This window comes from Manis pentadactyla, chromosome 5 (genome assembly GCF_030020395.1).
Source record: "Manis pentadactyla isolate mManPen7 chromosome 5, mManPen7.hap1, whole genome shotgun sequence".
Lineage (NCBI taxonomy): Eukaryota > Metazoa > Chordata > Mammalia > Pholidota > Manidae > Manis > Manis pentadactyla.
In genome coordinates, this window is record NC_080023.1 from 64,987,466 (window position 1) to 65,002,188 (window position 14,723).

The following is a 14,723-nucleotide window of genomic DNA, read 5'->3' on the forward strand; positions in this document are numbered from 1 at the left end:
AAAAAAAGTTTAGTGTGTTAGCTAAGCAAACACATGGGGCTTGGAAGAAGGCTAGGGAACAGCTAGTCTATTCTTGGTATCAAGAACCCTATTGCTTAGGAACTTTTAATTCCAGTTCATGAATGCATAGTACTTGGAGTCCTACTTTTCTCTAGACGTCCTTTGTCTCTGGGGGTGTTAATAGGAACAAATGGTGTTGCTAATGAAGTAAAATTCAAGTTGTGTTTAATAATCAAATTTCAGTTCAAGGAGGATGACTTAGCAGAAGAGATACCTCAAAGGATTCAGAATGTGATTATGGAAACCAAATTAGTTAAAATAACCACCCATACTAGTTTAGGTATTAATAAATACAGATTATCCTGAAGAAATGGAAAATATCAGTTAAGGGGGTTGGTTTACTAGAGGTACTGTTAGGGATTTTAAAAGAACAATGTGAATTATAAGCTTGAGTTTTGTGAGTTATCATTGCTGTTTTTCACGGAAGTGACAGTATGCCAACTTTGAGCCAAGGCTGTAAGAGGAATGGCCAGTTTGCATTGGTCTCTCTTAGGCTCCTGCAATCTGCCATGAGAAGAACATGCCATAGGCAGCCAGCGGGACTTCTTTTGTCTGGCCCCAGGATCACATACAAGGAACCAACCTGATCATGGGCCACCCTGCGTGCAACTGAGCCCAGCCAATTCACTGCTGATCTGCAGACTAATGAGGTACAAATGAATGTTCTTTGTTTTAACCATTGAAATTTGGTGGTTATGCAGCATTATTGCAGCAAAACCTGACTAAAACACCTTTGTTAGAGGTATCTAATTTTAGTCTGTTGGTATGTGAGAACCAGAGTGTATCTGACACAGATCTTACGTTCTGCCTCACATTCCCTAAGCCTGCATGTTTCCCAGGCCATGCAGCCAGTTGTTTTGACAGTGATGCACACTGTCACTCTCTGTGGTTGCTGCAGTGCAGTAAGTTTTACTGGCTACAACTTGGAGGTTCTGACTCCTCTCATCACTTGTAGACTTGAATGAAATCCCATAATACAGGTGGGGGGTATCTGGGATCTTATGTGCCATCTAAAGGGCTCAAAAACACAACCCAAAAGTGTGATGTGTGGCTCCCATGGAGCCAGCTTTGACCAATGGGAAACTGAAGATGGGAGGGAGAAAATAAATACTCCTGTGCTCTTCCTCCTCTTTCCCACGGGTGAGTCCAACCACACAGCCATGTAGCTTGTCGGAAGAAGCCCTGTGTGGCTAAGCAGACACTTCTGTGGAAGGATCTGTTGTGTTTTTCATGACTCCTTGTGAAGCAGTAGCCAGCAGGGTAACATGTCATTTTGCATGGCTTCCTGTCCTTCCTTGCCTCATTTCCTTTGTCCCTCACTTTTACTGCCCTGGTTTTTATATCCTTAGAGAAAATACCAGCACTTAATCTTGATGCAGGCTTTGTTTTCTGGAGAACCCAAGCTAAGACATAGACCCAGATAGATCATGGCATGATGAAGATGATAAAAACGGTGATTATGATGATGTCCCCCAATACTTATTGATGACCACTTACTAGGTATCAAGCAATATGCTGATGACTTTGAATTCACTTTATTTAATATTCACTATGACTCATGAACTGGGTAATATTATTACTTCATTTTATAGAGGAGGAAATCAGAACTTAGAGTGGTTTGATTAATTGTCCAAGATCACATAGCAAGTAGAGGCAGAATATAAATTCAGATATTTTGGATGTTATATGTTATGAGTTAAACAATTAACACAAATTAACTGCAGAGTAGGTAATGAGTACCAAATTGCTATAAGTGCTATATATGCGCTAGAGTATGATTCAGAGTACCTAACATACAATGTATTACATATAGTGGGTGTTCAACATGTAATTTCTTGATTTTGTAAATAATTTATTAATCTCCAATTACTAATAATATTCTGACAAATCTAGAAATATTCTATATTGTATTCATGGATTTTCAATATTTAAAAATTAGACTGAAAGAACCATGTTGAACAACAAAACATAGTCTGAATCAAAAGAACTTGTAAAATTTTTATAGGGCTAGAGAATTACCTTCGTGTAATTTTTGAAAATAGTGTTATTTATTTGAACTTAAAGTATTTGGGATAAAAGGTATTTATTACAGTAGTAATTGTAATCTTTTTTTTTTTAACTCTCCTTGTTGTTTCATAGAGGCAGCTCACTGTATAGAAAAATAGTGGACTAAAAATAGGTGGACTTGAATTCTGCCCTTGAGTTTTCCACCAATAGGCTTATGATTTTGGGAAAGTCAGCCTGGGCTTGGGCTTCAGATACATCATCTATAAAATGCAAAGTTTGTTGAAGAGTATTTCCAGCTCTGGCTAACATTTGTGATTTTCCTGAAGTTATTGGGAAACCTATATCCAGATGGAATCTGAAGAGAGAGTTGCAGCCACCCTTTGGATGATATGTTGTCCTTTTTCCCTCTTCCAAGATTTTTTCCTGTTTCTCTATTTCTTAGTTTGGCAGATTATTTGTTCTTTAAGATTCAGTTCAAATATCATTTTTTTTGTGTGTGTGAACCTTCCCTGACTTTCTTAGACAATTTCCTCCTTTTTACTCTGGGTAACTTTACATACCTGTGCAGTAATTCTTATTCCATCATTACATGATTATTTGTATATATGTTTGTTTTCCACTAAACTGTGGGCATTTTCAAAACCACAACCACACATTTATTATTCTTTAAGAAGTAAATCAATTTCAGTGGTGTTACAGAAGCTATAGCCTTTTCTTTGTTTTCTTAATACGTTATTTACTTGTAAACTCTAATTAGATGCAAGCACTTTCAGAACAATTTTTGTGATCAAATTCCACTCTTCTCCTCTAAAGCTGTACTAGCTCATGTGCACAAAGAGACTTACATAAGGATGTTTATTGTGGCCTTGCTTGAAATAATGAGAAATGGGACTTACTCATATTTGCCCTTTAGTAAAGGAATAACTAAATTCTCCTCCTCCTCCTTTTCCTTGTTTTTCTTCCTCCTCTCTTTCCTTCCCTAACAGTACTCTATTAGTACTCTTTTCTCCTCTACTGCTGGTGCTAAAAACACACCCCAGCTGCTGTGCCTGCCACCACCAACACCACTAGCACTATAGTGACATCATTACCAGCAATAATGTGTTACACAGAGCTTACTATACTGGAGAAGGGAGTGGGGAAACAGTAATGTGGAGGGTGATAAAAGGATTTTTTAATAATATTACATATTTTAAAAGGACAAGATATTCTTTTTTATGGCTAGTCATTTTGTTTGTTCTTTCTGTGAAATCTTTACTAAGTCTAAGATTGTGAAAATTTTGTCTTATGCTTTCTTTTAGAAACTTTATGGTTCTAGTGTATATGTGGAGGTCTATGTTATACTCACATCACATTTTGTGCATGGAGTGAGGTAGGAGATGAGGGTTTTTTCCCACATATGTATCTAATTGTTCCAGTATCATTTGCAAAAACCTTTTCTTTCCCCAATAAATTTACATGACACCTTGCTTGATAATCAATTGACCAGATACGTGTGGCTGTATTTCTGGACTGTCTGTTCTATTTGTCCATGTTATCCTTAAGCCAATACCACACAGTCCTTATAGCTTTATCAGCTAGTGTAAATCCTCCAGTTTTGTCCTTTTAAAATACTATTTTGTATAATCTAAGTCATTTGCATTTCCATATAATTTTAGAATTGATTAATTAAAGACTTCTAGGATTTTGATAGTGTTTTAATTGAATGTATAAATGTGTTTGGGCATTTTCAACAATGTTGAAGATTGAAATCTATGCATATGATATATTTGTCCATTTATTCAAATCTTTAATTTTTATCATAAATGTTTAGTTTTCAGGGTAGAAGTTTCCTATAGCTTTCAATAAAATTCTTAGGTATTTTATATATTTTTGATGCTATTGTATATGATACTGCTTTCTAGATTTTACTTTTTATTGTTTGTTGCTAATATATAGAAATACATTGTCCTTACAAGTTTTCCATTGCTCTTCCTTTAAGCTCTCCTTACCTTCTTCATCCTTATACAATCATTGATCTGCTTTTGGTCACTGTACATACATTAGGTTGTGCTTTCTAGAATTTTATATACATGAGGTCATATAGATTATACTCATTTTGTCATTCAGCATAATTATTTTGAGATTCAACCATGATGTAGCATGTATCAATAGTTTATCCCTTTTGTTGCTGAATAGTATTCCACTGTGTGAATAAATAATAGTTTGTCCATTCACCCATTGATGGGTATTTGGATTCTTTCCAATTTGGACCATTAAAAATAAAGCTGCTATGAACATTTGTGTACAAATATTTATATAGATACATTCTTTATCCTGGGTAAATACTTAAGGGAGAAATGGATGGATTTTATGGTAACCTTAAAAGAAAACTGTCAACTGTTTCTCAGAGTTGTACTATTTCATAAGTCTGTCATCACTGTATGAGAGTTCCAGTTTCTACAGTTTCTCTATATTATCACCAATACTTGGTATGGCCAATCTGTGTTTTTAATTTTTAATTATAGCCCTTCAGATAGATGGATAGGAGTATCTCACTGTGGTTCAAATTTGCATTTCTCTAATTACTGACAATGTTAAGAATCTTTTCATGTGTTCATTTGCCATTCATATATATGTATAATATGTATATAAGTATATATATATCAATATATAATAAGTTATATAAGTATAACTTTTTTGGCTAAGTGTCTGTTCAAATCTTAAGTCCTTTTAAAAACAGAGTTATTCATTTTCTTAAGGATTTTGAGGGCCTTTATATATTCTGGGTACAAATTTTTTTTTAATCATCTATATCATTTGGAAATACATTCTCCTAACCTGTAGCTTATCTTCTCATTCTCTAAACAGCATCTTTTGAAGAACAGAAAATTTTAATTTTAATAAAGTCCAGTTTATTATTTTGTTCTTTCATTGGTTATTCTTTTATTGTAGCTAAACAAGCTTTGCCTACCACAAGGTCAAAAAGCTTTCTTGCATGTTTTCTTTCAGAAGTTTTATAATTTTAGGCTTTTGCCATTAAGTCAATAATCCATTATTTTTCTTCAATTTTTATTAAGGTAATATTGATATACACTCTTATGAAGGGTTCACATGAAAAAACAATGTGGTTACTACATTTACCCATATTATCAAGTCCCCACCCATACCCCAATGCAGTCACTGTCCATCAGTGCAGCAAGATGCCACAGATTCACTATTTGCCTTCTCTGTGCTACACTGTTCTCCCCGTGACCCCCCACACCATGTGTACTAAACATAATACCCCTCAATCCCCTTCTCCCTCCCTCCACACCCACCCTCCCACACCCCTCCCCTTTGGTAACCACTAGTTCCTTCTTTGAACCTCTGACTCTGCTGCGATTTTGTTCCTTCAGTTTTGCTTTGTTGTTATACTCCACAAATGTGGGAAATCATTGGCACTTGTCTTTCTCCACCTGGCTTATTTCACTGAGCATAATGTCCTCCAGCTCCATCCATGTTGTTGCAAATGGTAGGATTTGTTTCTTTCTTATGGCTGAATAGTATTCCATTGTGTATATGTACCACATATTCTTTATCCATTCATCTACTGATGAACACTTAGGTTGCTTCCATTTCTTGGCTATTGTAAAAAGTGCTGCGATAAACATAGGGGTGCATATGTGTTTTTCAAATTGGGCTGCTGCATTCTTAGGGTAAATTCCTAGGAGTGGAATTCCTGGGTCAAATGGTATTTCTATTTTTAGTTTTTTGAGGATCCATATTGCTTTCCACAATGGTTGAACTAGCTTATATTACCACCAGCAGTGTAGGAGGGTTCCTCTTTCTCCGCATCCTCGCCAGCATTTGTTGTTCTTACTCTTTTCGATGCTGGCCATCCGTACTGGTGTGAGGTGATATCTCATTGTGGTTTTAATTTGCATTTTCCTGATGATTAGTGATGTGGAGCGTCTTTTCATGTGTCTGTTGGCCATCTGAATTTCTTCTTTGGAGAAGTGTCTCTTCATATCCTCTGCCCATTTGTTAATTAGGTTATTTGCTTTTTGAGTGTTGAGGCATGTAAGTTCTTTATATATTTTGGATGTTAACCCCTTGTTGGATATGTCATTTACACATCTATTCTCCTGTACTGTAGGATGCCTTTTTGTTCTGTTGATGGTGTCCTTTGCTGTACAGGGACTTTTTAGTTTGATGTAGTCCCATGAGTTCATTTTGCTTTTGTATCTCTTTCTCAAGTAGATGGGTTCAGAAAGAAGTTGCTCAAGCTTATATTCAGGAGATGTTTGCCTATGTTGTCTTCTAAGAGTTTTATGGTTTCATGATTTACATTAAAGCCTTTAATCCATTTCGAGTTTACTTTTGTGTATGGGGTTAAACAATAATCCAGTTTCATTCTCTTGCATGTAGCTGTCCAGTTTTGCCAACACCAGCTGCTGAAGAGGCTGTCATTTCCCCATTGTATGTCCATGGCTCCTCTATCATATATTAAATGACCATTTATGGTTGGGTTTATATCAGGACTTTATAGTTTGTTACATTGGTCTATGGGTCTGTTCTTGTGCCAGTACCAAATTGTCTTGGTTACTGTTGCTCTGTAGTAGAGCTTGAAGTTGGGGAGGGTAATTCCCTCTGCTTTATTCTTCCTTCTCAGGATTGCTTTGGCTATTTGGAGTCTTTTGCGGTTCCATATGAATTTAGAACTATTTTCTCTAGTTCATTGAAGAATGCTGTTGGTATATTGATAGGAAGTGCACTGAATGTGTAGATTGCTTTAGGCAGGATGGCCATTTTGACAATAGTAATTCTTCCTATCCATGAGCACAGGATGTGTTTCCATTTATTGGTATCTTCTTTAATTTCTCTTAAGAGTGTCTATATTATAGTTTTCAGAGTGTAGGTCTTTCACTTCCTTGGTTAGGTTTATTCCTAGGTATTTTATTCTTTTTGATGCAACTGTGAATGGAATTGTTTTCCTGATTTCTCTCTGTTAGTTCATTGTTAGTGTATAGGAATGCCATAGATTTCTGCATATTGATTTTGTATCCTGCAACTTTGCTGAATTCAGATATTAGATCTAGTAGTTTTGGAGTGGATTCTTTAGGGTTTTTTATGTACAATATTATGTCATCTGCATAAAGGGACAGTTTAACTTCTTCCTTGCCAATCTGGATACCTTTTATTTCTTTGTGTTGTCTGATAGCTGTGACTAGGACCTCCAGTACTATGTTGAATAGAAGTGGGGAGAGTGGGCATCCTTGTCTTGTTCCCAATCTTAAAGGTAAAACTTTCAGCCTCTTGCTGTTAAGTATAATGTTGGCTGTGGGTTTGACATATATGGCCTTTATTATTTTGAGGTATTTGCCCTCTATACCCATTTTGTTGCGAGTTTTTATCATTAATGGATGCTGAATTTTGTCAAATGCTTTTTCAGCATGTATGGAGATGATCATGTGGTTTTTGTCCTTTTTGTTGATGTGGTGGATGATGTTGATGGATTTTCGAATGCTGTACCATCCTTGTATCCCTGGAGTAAATCCTACTTTATCATGATGGGTGATCTTTTTGATGTATTTTTGAATTCAGTTTGCTAATATTTTGTTGAGTATTTTTGCATCTATGTTCATCAGGGATATTGGTCTGCAATTTTCTTTTTTTGTGATATCTTTGTGTGATTTTGGTTTTAGTGTGATGCTGGCCTCATAGAATGAGTTTGGAAGTATTCCCTCTTCTTCTACTCTTTGGAAAACTTTAAGGAGGATGTGTATTAGGTCTTCACTAAATGTTTGGTAAAATTCAGCGGAGTCGCCATCTGGTCAGGGGTTTTGTTCTTAGGTAGGTTTTTGATTACCAGTTCAATTTCGTTGCTGGTAATTGGTCTGTTCAGATTTTCTGTTTCTTTCTGTGTCAGGCTTGGAAGGTTGTATTTTTCTAGAAAGTTGTCTATTTCTTTTAGGTTATCCAGTTTGTTAGCATATAATTTTTCATAGTATTCTCTAATAATTGTATTTCTTTGGTGTCCGTAGTGATTTTTCCTTTCTCATTTCTGATTCTGTTTATGTGTGCAGGCTCTCTTTTTTTCTTGTTAAGTCTGGCTAAGGGTTTATCTATTTTTTTAATTTTGTTGAAGAACCAGCTCTTGCTTTCATTGATTCTTTCTATTGTTTTATTCTCTCTATTTTATTTATTTCTGCTCTAATCTTTATTATGTCCCTCCTTCTACTGACTTTGGGCCTCCTTTGTTCTTCTTTTTCTAGTTTCATTAATTGTGAGTTTAGACTACTCATATGGTATTGTTCTTTCCTGAGGTAGGCCTGTATTGCAGTATACTTTCCTCTCAGCATGGCCTTTGCTGCATCCCACAGATTTTGCGGTGTTGAATTATTGTTGTCATTTGTCTCCATATATTGCTTGATGTCTGTTTTTATTTGGTCATTGATCCATTGTTTTTTTAGGAGCATGTTATTAAGCCTCCATGTGTTTGTGGGATTTTTCATTTCCTTTGCGTAATTTATTTCTAGTTTCATACCTTTGTGGTCTGAGAAACTGGTTGGTACAATTTGAATCTTTTTGAATTTACCAACACTCTTTTTGTGGCCTAGTATATGATCTATTCTTGAACATGTTCCATGTGCACTTGAGAAGAATGTGTGTTCTGCTGCTTTTGGGTGTAGAGTTCTGTAGATGTCTGTTAGGTCCATCTGTTCTAATGTGTTGCTCCGTGCCTCTGTCTCCTTATTTTCTGTCTGGTTGATCTGTCCTTCAGAGTGAGTGGAGTGTTGATGTCTCCTAGAATGAATGCATTGCATTCTATTTCCCCTTTTAATTGTGTTAGTATTTGTTTCATATATGTAGTTGCTCCTGTGTTGGGCACAGAGATATTTATAATGGTTATATCTTCTTGTTGGATTGACCATTTTATCATTATGTAATGTCCCTCTTTGTCTCTTGTGACTTTCTTTGTTTTGAAGCCCATTTTGTCTAATACATGTACTGCAACTCTTGCTTTTTTCTTTCTTTTAGTTGCATGAAGTATCTTTTTCCATCCCTTCACTTTTAGTCTGTGTATATCTTTGGGTTTAAAGTGAGTCTCTTGTAGGCAGCATAGAGATGGGTCTTGTTTTTTTATTCATTCAGTGACTCTCTGTCTTTTGCTTGGTGCATTCAGTCCATTTACATTTAGGGTGATTATTGATAGGTATGTAGTCAATAATTCATTTTGAATTAATTTTTGCATGTTGTACATGATATAGATTGAAGTTTGTTTTTTGAATATGGATATTCAGTTATTCCAGCATAATTGTTGAAAGGACTATTCTTTTCTCAATGGATTTCTTTTGCACCAGTGTGGAAAACAGTTGTGCATATATATGTGTGGGTCTATTTCTTCATTGACCTATTGATTACATTTACACAAATATTATAGTTTCTTGATTATTTAAGAAGTCTTAAAAGAAATCTTAGAAGAAGTTTTTTAAGAGTATTAAAATCAGGTAATGTTAAATATCCAACTTTTCTTTTCCAAGGATGTTGACTATTTTAGGTTCTTTGCAGTTGCATATGCGTTTTTATGAATTTCAGCTTGCCAGTTTCTACAAAAAAGCCTGAATTTTGATTGAAGTTGACTTGAATATGTAGATCAATTTGGGGAGATATAATATCTTAAGAATATTGAATCTTCTGATTAATGCCTATGTTGTATTTTTCTATTTGTTTTGGTTTTTCTTTAGTTCCTCTCAATAGTGTTCCCAAGTTTTCAGTGTATAGGTTTTCTACATCTGTTGTGTGATTCATCTGTAAATATTTAGTATTTTCTTGTGCCATCGTAAGTGAGTGGTATTTGGAACATTCAGTTCCAATTATTTGTTTCTACAATATAGGAATTCAGTTGATGTTTGTATGCTGATCTTGCATACCAAAAGTTTGCTAAAGCTCTGTTTTACTCTTATATTTGTTTCTACAATATAGGAATTCAGTTGATGTTTGTATGCTGATCTTGCATACCAAAAGTTTGCTAAAGCTCTGTTTTACTCTTATATTTGATCAAATTTTTACACAGGCACAGATAATCAGAAGTTTTATTTGCCTTTCATTCTGATTTGTATGCTTTTTGTTACACTCTGTATTGCACTAACTGGAAACTCCAGTACAGAGTTAAGTAGATGTAATAAAAGTAGGTATTTTTGTCTCGTTCCATTCTTTCATCTTTGAGTATGATCTCAGCTATAAGTTTTTCATAGGTACTTTTCATCTGGTTGAAAAAATTCCCTTCAATTCCTACTTTGCTGAGTGATTTTTGTCAGAATGGATGTTGTATTTTGTCAAATACTTTGTGTGTCTATTTTGCAAAGATAATATGGTTTTTCTTTCTTAGTTTGTTAATAAGTGAATTACAGGACAGATTTTTGATGTTAAAGCAACATAGCATTCAAGGGGGTAAAGCTAATTTCAACATGGTATATTGTTCTTTTTTATATATTATTGGATTCAATTTGCTAAAATTTCACTAAAATATTGTTCTGCAATTTTCTTATCATGTCATTTATTTTGGTATCAGGGTAATGCTAGTCTTGGTATAAGTTGGGAAGTATTCCCTCTTTTCAGTTATCTGAAAGAGATTATGTAGTGTTGGCATTATTTCTTTCTTAAATGCTTGGTAGAATTCCCCAATAAAACCTTCTGGGCCTGAAGTTTTCTTGGACAAAGGGTGTTTAACTACACATTTAATTTCTTTTATAGATACAGGACTATTCAGGTTTTCTACTTCTTCTTGAGTGAGCTTTGGTAGTTTGTATCTTTCAGATTTTTTGTTTGCTGCTTCTAATTTGACAAATTTAGGGGCATAAGTTGTTCAAAATTTCCCTGATTATTATTTTAATGTACCTAATATCATTGGTAATATCATCTTTTGATAGTATTTCTTCTTTTTGTTTAAGTTACTCAACTTTAAATCTTACTTTTTTAGATTCTTAAGGTGGAAACTGAGAAGATTGATTTGAGATCTTTATAATATATACATTTAGTTTGAAATTTCCAATTTCTGCTTTAACATAAATTATATCATACAATTTGTACTTGGTTTTTTATCTGCATCCTTTCATACAGTAGAATTATTTTGAAGTTCATCCATGATCAAATCTCTTCTATCCTTATCCTGATTTTTTGTGTAATTTCATTTCTATTATTCAGAGTGGAGTGTTTAAATCTCTGTCTATAAATGTGTGTATGTCTAATTCTCCTTGTAGTTCTATAAGTTTTGCTTCATATATTTTGGAGCTCTCTTATTAGGTCTATCAACATTAAGATTATTATATCCTTTTGATGATTTGACTCCTTTATCATTGCAAAATGTCCCTTTTTATTCTTGGTCTGAAACCTATTTTGTCTGATGTAAATATATCCACTGTTTTTATTAGTAATTTTATCTTTTTACATTCTTTAACTTTGAGCTTATTCACATCTTCATATTTAACAAATATTTATTGTAGGCAGTGTTTTAGTTGGGACTTGGGTTTTTTTGTTTAATTCAGTTTGGCAAACTCTGGAGTATTTAGATCACTTATATCAGAATGGTTGTTGATATGTTTAGCTTTAAACTTGTCGTCTTGGTATTTATTTTCTATTTGTCTTGTTCTATTTTTCTTGTTCTCTCTTTTTCTGCTTTCTTTTGGACTGAACATTTTTTCATGTTTCCCTTCACAACTACTTGTTTTCCAGTTTAGTTTCATTTTAGGGTTTATAGTGTACATCTTTTACTTATAATAATGTATTCTCAAGTGGTATTATACCATTTCACATATAGTATAAGAACTTGAGAATAGTATATTTCCATTTCCTTCCCCTAATCTTTGTGCTGTTACCATACACTTTACATATGCTATAAACTACACAGTAGATTGCTGTTATTTTTATTTAATAGTAAGTTATCTTTTAGAGAGATTTAAATAAGAAAAACATCTAATATAGTCAATTAAGTGGTTACCCTTTCTGGTGCTCTTCATTCCCTTATATAGATCTGTATTTCCAGGTGTTATCGTTTTCCTTCTTACTAAAGGACTTTCTTTAACATTTCTTGTGGTATGGATTTGTTGGTGAATTCTTTCAGATTTTCTGTGTCCAAAAAAGTCGATTTCACCCTTGTTTTTGAAAGATACTTTCACTGGATATAGAATTCTAGATTGACAGTTTTCTTTCATATTGTAAAGATGTTACTTCACTGTCTTTTGCTTGCATTGTTTCCCATGAGAAATCTACCATCGATCTTATTTTGTACCTTTGTAGTGTACCTTTTTAGTATTTCCTATATATAAGTGATTTTGAACAGTGCATTGGTGTAGTTTTTCATGCTTCTTATTCTTGGGTTTGTTCATGTTTCTTAAGCTATTTGGATCTGAAAGATTATAGTTTTATCAAATTTAGAAAATTTTTGCCACAGTTTGTTCAAACATTTTCTCTGTCCCATCTCTTTCTCTTATTCTTTGTGAACTTCAATTTCACATACGCTAGGCTGTTTGAAGGTGCCCTACAGCTCAATGATGCTCAATTTTTTAGATTCTCTTTTCTGTTTCCACTTTGAATAGTATCTATAGCTTCAAGTTCACTGATCTTATTTTTCACTGTTATGTTTAATGTGCAATTAATCCTAGCCAATGTAATTTTCACCCCACACATTTTTAATCAGTAAAAGCTTGATTTGGATCTTTTCTATATTTTTCATGTTTCTACTCAATTTTTTCAACATATGGAATGCATTTATAGTAACTCTTGTAATGTCCTTGTCTATTAATTCTATAATCTGTGTCATTTTTAGTTAGTATTCAATTAACTATTTCCTCATTATAGGTTATATTTTCCTATTTTTTATATGCCTGGAAAATTTTGATTTCATGCCAGTTATTAGTTTTATCTTGTTGCATTCTGTATTTTTATATTCCTGTAAAGATACTTGAGTGTTGTTCTGGGAAGCCATCAGATTACTTGGCAACAGTTTATTCTTTGGGTCTTTCTTTTAAGACTTCTTAGGTGGGAACTTGAACCATGCCCATTTTAGGGTTGTTTTCCATTACTTAGCTAAGACCTTCTATATACTCTACCCAATGCCCTGTGAATCTTGAAGTTTTCTAGTCTGGTTGGTGGGGATAGGCATTAAAACTTACAGGCCTGTAAGGTGCCTGGCACTCTTACCTCAGGTCAGTCATTCCATGGACTTGGGTAGTTTCCTCACGTGTCTTTGCTGATCAGTATTTTGCTGAATACACAAGGGTAACCCATGGGCGATCTGTTAGGTTTTGTTATTCTGCAGCAAGCTCTTGTTGCCTTAAGGGTTTGGACCCTTTGTGCTGTCTTCCCAACTCGGTGTGTTGCCTGGTCTCTGCCTGGGGTCTCTCTTCCTGGAAAGTTTCAGAGACTTAAGGTACAGTCCAATCCTAGAGCTTGTCTCATTCATCCCACCCTCAATCTCAAGAAATCCCTATTCTTTATTTCCTGATGTTTAGTGACTTTAAACCATTGTTTCATGTATTTTGCCTATATTTTATTTGTTTTATGCAGGAGAGTAAATCTAGTTCCTCTTAGTCCATCATGGCCAAAAACAGATGTGCACTGATTTATTTTTTGAATGTCAAACCAACCTTGAATTTTTTGGATGCATCCTATTTGTCAATGATTTTTAAAAAATAATGTGGTTTCAGTTTTTTAAGAGATTCTTAGTATAGGAAGGATATTGGCCTTTGGTTTTTTTTTTTTTTTTCTTGAAATGTCTTTGTTCCAGAATTGGGTTGGCATCATAAAATGAATTGGGAATTGTTGCCTCTATATTCTGAAAGAGTTTGTGCATTATTTGTATTTTTTTAATGAAAATATTTAGTAGAATTTACCTGTCAAGCAAACTTTGCTTAGAGTTTTCTTTGTGGGTAGGTTTTTGATTACATATTAAATTTCTTTAATAGATACGGCAGTTTAGATGGCCAGTTTCTTGCTGTGTAAGTTTTAAAGTTTTTATTTTTGAAGAAATGTATCTATTTCAACTAAAACATTGCATTTATTGACATAATTTCTTTCATAATACTTCAGTATCATTCTTTTAAAATGCGGAGGATCTGTTCTGATATTCCTTCTATAATTCCTAAGAGCAATAATTTGTGTTATCTCCCTTTTACTTGATCAGGGTATGTTAGTTGAATTAATAGTTTCAAAGAGCCAACTTTGACTTTATTTTTTTACCTTCTCTTTTAATTCATTGATTTATTCTGTAGTGTGTTGCTACCTTGGAATCCATTTTGTTTGTCCAGGCAGCCTGAGGGGGCTTTAAAATGACACTAGCCTCCTCATGCAAGTGCATGTACTGGATAACAATCTGCAGAGTCACATGCAAATGTAAGTTCCTGATATGACTTCCTCACCAGCCCTTTTGATAACAGTTTCCCCCTCCTCCCAAGCACTTAATTTGCTCACCTGTTAGATGAGACCTCTACAGAACTTATCAAATCTCTACTCTTTTTTGTTTGAATTAGCCCAGGAACCCCAAAGCACTCCATCCATGTGTTAGGTAGAAAGATAGATGTGAGCAGCCAGGGAAGGGGTTCCCACATGAAGACAACAAAGGCTTTGGAGGGAGATGACTTCCTTGCCTTTTGGGACCAGGTCAAGCTGGGTCAACCAGATCCCAATGTGGGCAC

General features: G+C 34.4%; 1 long non-coding RNA gene across 9 annotated transcripts in view; it reads left to right on the top strand.

Moving 5' to 3' along the window:
* Nucleotides 1-14,723, top strand: part of LOC118923049 (uncharacterized) — a 167,049-nt gene that overhangs the window by 19,384 nt on the left and 132,942 nt on the right. For 6 of the 9 annotated variants that reach the window (XR_008997781.1, XR_005029008.2, XR_008997777.1 and 3 more), the window contains exons 4-5: nt 554-710; nt 1,410-1,513. This is a non-coding gene — a long non-coding RNA (uncharacterized LOC118923049). Of the gene's footprint in view, nt 1-553; nt 711-1,409; nt 1,514-2,199; nt 5,012-14,723 lie in introns of those variants that run through there. The other 3 variants (XR_008997779.1, XR_008997782.1, XR_005029013.2) reach the window with 2 other exon arrangements.